Genomic DNA, 6,205 nt, shown 5'->3' with positions numbered 1-6,205 from the left:
TTAAGGTAGTTTATATTTACTTACAATTACTTAGTTACAAGATGACAATCCGGAAGTCTTCACTTTTTTGTCAATATATTGCAGGAAAATAGAGGAATAAGGAAGACCTCACTTGGTAAGATTAATATGAAATATATTGGTCTACATCACGATGTTCGTTTGTAAAATGCCTGTTCACTGAAATGAAAGGCTGATGTTATGAGACATAAGAAAGCAAATTTTGGTAGACATAGAAAGATAGACTAAGCAGAATAGACCGGAAAATATGGTTGATTTAGAATTATACAGCATCAGGCATTCGAAAGTTGATGTATGGGTCAAGGAATACGGGAAGATAATGTATTACAGTTATCAGGTTTAAACAGTACACATGAACAATTAACATGCATGCACTCATAAAGCAGATTCCGCAATTCATCATCAACAGGAAAACCTGCTATAAAGTTGTATTATGGCTTAAAACTTTTATTTTGCAAAGCAATAGCAAGCGAGGCATGTAATTATAACTTTATTTTAATATGATCTGATTTCTGGTTTTAAATGGAACCTGTACATTTTACACTTATTTATTTTCGGAAATGTCCCAATGATTCCATAGAACTATACTCCGCCTTATATTATGCAATACATTGATTGCACATGTTTGATGATTAGCAAGAAAATTAAATCATGGTATTCTGTTTTACCCTTCCAACTCTCAGCATATCTGTCACTGGCAACAGACGCCAAAAGATCGTACAATATCGTAAGAATAGTAGTACAAACATATTTACGTTAAAAAAGTGGGTTAGTGTTATTCAGTGGAGACTGAAGATTGGGTGTTTTGCTCAGCCAATTGGGGTGTTTCTAGTTATTATTGTTAAATGACTTTGTTTCTTCCTGACGCTTATGATTTAGTTGTCATACTGAGTTAAACCCAGGACTTCAAAAAAAGGAGGTGGCAGATTATGTGGAGGTAGTAATGACCATTCCATCAAAATAAATACTCAACGGCTACTTAGAAATAATAATTTATCAAATATTATAGACATTTTACTGCTTTCATTGAGTAATCAAAGCCAGGAACAGGAATCACAAGTAAAGTATAACAGATAATGGCGTTTACCTAATGCTTCAAGAGGTTAGTCACCATAAGAACAACTCGATGTTGATTCACAATCGAAAGGTTTCCTGGCACTTTCAGGGTTGTAATGTACATATGATGATATCATGCCGATTATCTTCCATTTGATACAACAGGTCAAAGCAATAGATGGAAGAATACTATAATGCTAACATGAGGCTTGAGGAAGAAAATTGTCTTTACACTGGACTAAAAAGTGTCATAAAATCGGACAATGTATTATTTTAATGGCTTAAAAACCCCAGTAGAGAGACACGATAAGAAACCTGAACAAAATTAGTTTTTAATTCGTTTGTATGTTCGTGATGATGTAAAGCTCATTAAAATATATATATTCAAAGCACCAGATAACCTCAATGCAAAATACTAACTCTGTCCATCTATTGTAACATTCACACATTATAGGGACAAGACAGTTATTATCTAACACCATAGACATAGCTTAAACGCAAAATATACAACAGGAATATATGTAACCTGGAACGGAGAACTTGGCAGAAGATCAGCAAATCGGTATCTCTAAAGATTTTCCGCAGGTAGCAAGAAACACTAAAATCATGATCAAACCTCCGACAGGTTGAGGGAGAAAAGGATGGCGTGTTTGTGATATGAAAAACTCGTTGTGGATGATACAGTTTATATCTCTGATGAGACACAAAGGTAAAATTCCATAATGTGTGTAGGACCCAGGCCAAGGTCTCGTACAAAATATACTGCTAACTCTTGTATCAGCTTTGCATATATTTTATAATGGCATGGCTAGTTCTAAATATTTGGACAAAGATGTTTATTTGTTAATGGCAAATTTCCATATTCATACACCATAAGAAAAGGAAAATGTTTACTGCATACTCTTTAAAAAAAACCGTTTCAGTTTCCTACGAATATTGATCATTGAATCAGCTGTATATATACATACATATATATATATATATATATATATATATATATATATATATATATATATATATATATATATATATATATATATATATATATATATATATATATATATATATATATATATATATATATATATATATATATATATATATATATATATATATATATATATATATATAAATGGCAAAAGGTATAAAAATCCGGTTTATCGGGTGTTTAAATAATTGATAAAAAGCATTATGGTATAAGTGTTGTGTGTTTAAACTAAGAGTTTGATATGCTCCAATCAATATATACAAATTATTAGTTTATCTAAGGACTTGATTAAGACGTATTTTTCTTGGTCCAAAATGTTTTAGATATGGTTATATTTTGTGTCCACTCCATTGTTCTTACTTTTTTACATGACCTGCAAATTATCGTTTCTGCAACAGTTGTATTGATCCAGAAAATATGTTGACAATGTTTCGTCTACTTATACTGATCATACAGCAAATAAAAGACGTATTAAAGTCCATAATTAAAAAGTATAATCAATAGCTTTAAATACACACTCTGTGAGTTTTCCAAGCTGTACGTACATGTAATCTACACTTTAGTTTATACGATAAATAAGAAAAGAAAAAATAATGATCATATATTTAATATAATGCATACAGATTTAAACATTATTTAATCCGTATTTCTATTATGTATACTGAGACTGGAACAGTTCATATGTTTCATTGATGTATTACACTCCCGACAATACTGTCAGATGTTCTGAATTCAACTTATATATCAAAATCTACGTTTTGTGTCATTATATTAACATTGTACAGCTAAAACTGTCCGAAAGCAGCAAAATATGATATTAAATAATAACTACAAACTCAAAACCGCGTATTCTTTTGAGTCAAGGGAAAGAAAAAAACATTTCGAACAGGGCAAGGATGAGTCTTGCCTTGATCTCGTCAACCTATTCCTAGCTCATATAAAACAAGTCTTTTACTGTCATGTCGTCAGAAAACGCGTGTGTAATATTGTGCATTTATAGCATAGTTATTATGAGCTGGAGTAAACGTTTTATTAAATGTCTAATCTTTTGTGAATGATACGAAAAACTATATATTAAATGCAATTCTTCGCCATAAATGCTTCCCATATTCACTGGTGGTTTGCAGTGTTAATTCGACGAACAAAGCCCCAATTTAGTAGAGTGCTGAATATTAATATATGATCCAAGGTCAAATTGATTATCATTCTGAGGATGATATTTCATGCATGAATGAACATAATTTCTGGGCAATTTTAAGAGACATACTTTCCCTCTATATGCAGTGGCCACATTGGTGTAAGAAGATTAATAGGGTCGGTATCAGATCACAAAGAAGACGATAAGAAATATAGCGATAATAGGATGTTTATTTATCGATGAGGAAGAACACATATACCACACTCGTGCGCAAAACACTCAAATATTGGAGATTTAACATAATGATGCACACTGAGTAAAATAACTGATATAAATAATACAGCTCTTAACTGAAACGAATTGCAATTTAAAGACACAATGACCTGGTATCGAACAAACATTAAACGCAAACGAGAAGCAGAGTGAGGACTGTTCAAACAAAGTGATTTCCCTCAAATAATGATAAAACAATTGACATAAATAATTACAAAATGTCCACCCAAATAATGATAAGTGAAACGTTTTCACTCAATTAGTGATAAGTGACACGTTTTCACTCAAATAGTTACTCCTTCACACCTTTCAGACCTTAGCCCCTTTCACGGCTCTACAGCTGGATATATCGCGTCGTTCCGTAATCTAATGTTCGACTATACCATGAGCCTATCTTTACTGAGGCTGTGTTGCAATGCGCGGCCTGTGCTCTCAGGGTAGATCAATTGAGCCCTCGTAAGCACATCGCTTGTGCAGCACGGAGTAAACTGAATTCACCACATGGAAATAATATATATTGTTAAAACACCCTCATTTAACGCTGAACACGGAAGCGAAACATGAGTACATTCTATTCCAAATATGTAAATAATAAATGTACACAAGTCCATGTCATTTGGACGTGCAGCTGATAAGGTAATACTTTATTCAAAGAAGAGACTTTTAGTCATGTTTTCATTAATACATCATAAAATGCAGAAAGCAGTTTATTGTCATTGCTTCTTTATGTAACTTTCACAGTTTGTTTCAGTTATATGTTCTTGTTTTGCAAAATCATAAACAGAATAAAGCGTGAAATGATTTAATGTTAAACTGTTTCTGGACTGTCTAAGAAAACAGGACGTTTATCAGTGTTTTCAAATTCAATATAGATTCTGTATGTTAATAGATTTTTTGAACATATGCATTCCGTTACAAAACAACATTTTTGTGGAAATTGCTGCTAGTATCCGCCTTCAGGGACATCCCGAACATTACAGGTAATTATTTCGATAATCGTGCAGCTCTAAACGTTTCCTTAACATCTAAATTGTTTTGTTCTACACTGCAAAGAGCATTATAGAAACACTTAGGGCATTCGGTGGTACATGTTTAAAGTAAACCATCCTTTTCCGTATAACAAAGTCCAGCCGGAATTTGTGTTTTCTATTCTGACATTTTTATATATTATTTTATTCCAGATATATCATTGAATATATCCGGTTAAATTATTTTCCGTTCTTAACAGATTCAAATCATGTATGCAATTTATAACAAAACATATTCTGCACAGTTTAAAACAATAAATAAGAATTATTAAAATTAGATAGAATCATTTAAAGTGAGTTACAAAGATAGAGATATACATAACAATGCAACCAGTTGATAATCACGATTCGAAAGATAACTTCAACATGTAAGGTAGATAGACATATATATATATATATATATATATATATATATATATATATATATATATATATATATATATATATATATATATATATTTGATATCGCGTTAATAATTAATAACTAGAAGAATTGCATAAAGTGTTAAACAAATTGACTCAACCATCGTGGATAAAACTGTTTTGTCAAAACCCTTTACAATTATTAAATATCTGATAGCACGAAATCCTCTCTGCTAACCGAATATGTTTAAAGTCAATTTATTCGTGTCCTACATGCGTATGTGCAAACAAATGGATATATCACATTCTGGTTTACAAACTTCCGTCACTTCATGTAAGTGTTTCAATTAATTGTGTCACTTACAATCGTATCCCTATATATTACTTGAATATACCAAGCAACTATACAGGATGAATTCGATTGACTTTTAGTCATTTTTCGTCTTTTTCCTAATTATTAACACACACCCCACCGACTGCCTGAAGACAAGCTTTTTCTTTATTGTAAGTTATATAATATAACCTTGAATTTTAAACAACTTGTCCTGTCAACATATGTGCATTTGATTTGAAACTTAATTAACTTTTTTAACCAGACTATGTTTCGGTAGTTTAATTACACAAGATAAATAAATAATGTATGCGAACTCCTATATTGTGTCGCAACTACTACTCAATGTTTTATGTAAAATACTATTTTCATGTAATTTACAGAAGGATTCTCTAGTAGAGTTACTTCATATAAATAATATTGCACATATTTCCTTATAGCTTTCCTTATCAAGAAATTATACCGCCGGATCAAAGGATGAGGAAAAACCTGCTGCAGCCTTCGTTAGTGGAAAATACATAACACAAGTTTGCTTACCAAATGGGACTCATTTTTTTATGCCGAAATCAATGCAATAGATCTTGCTCTGCAATATATCGAAAACAAACGTATTTTAAATAGCATCATCTTCTCCGACTCCCTATCAGTATTTCAGTCACTACACAATAGAAAACTGGATAACACATTGTTGACCAATGCTCTCGTCAAACATACTAAGCTGAGTACCTACCACAATATTGTATATTGATGGTGCCTATCCATGTTGGTATTAATGGTAATGAAAAAGCAGATCGCGCTGCTAAAATGGCCCTAATTCAAGAAACATCTGATTTTAAAATACCGTATACTGATTTTAATTCTACTATCAAAGAGACTTTACATCAGAAGATGGATGAATGGATGGATGGATGGATGGATGGATGGGTGGGTGAATGGATGGATAGATGGATGGATGGATGGATGGATAAAGGGAGATAGGGAGATAGATAAAAGTCTAACAATAGTTTTGG

Source organism: Sinohyriopsis cumingii, chromosome 8 (genome assembly GCF_028554795.1).
Source record: "Sinohyriopsis cumingii isolate HCF-2022 chromosome 8, ASM2855479v2, whole genome shotgun sequence".
Classification (NCBI taxonomy): domain Eukaryota; kingdom Metazoa; phylum Mollusca; class Bivalvia; order Unionida; family Unionidae; genus Sinohyriopsis; species Sinohyriopsis cumingii.
This window is presented reverse-complemented; position numbering follows the sequence as displayed.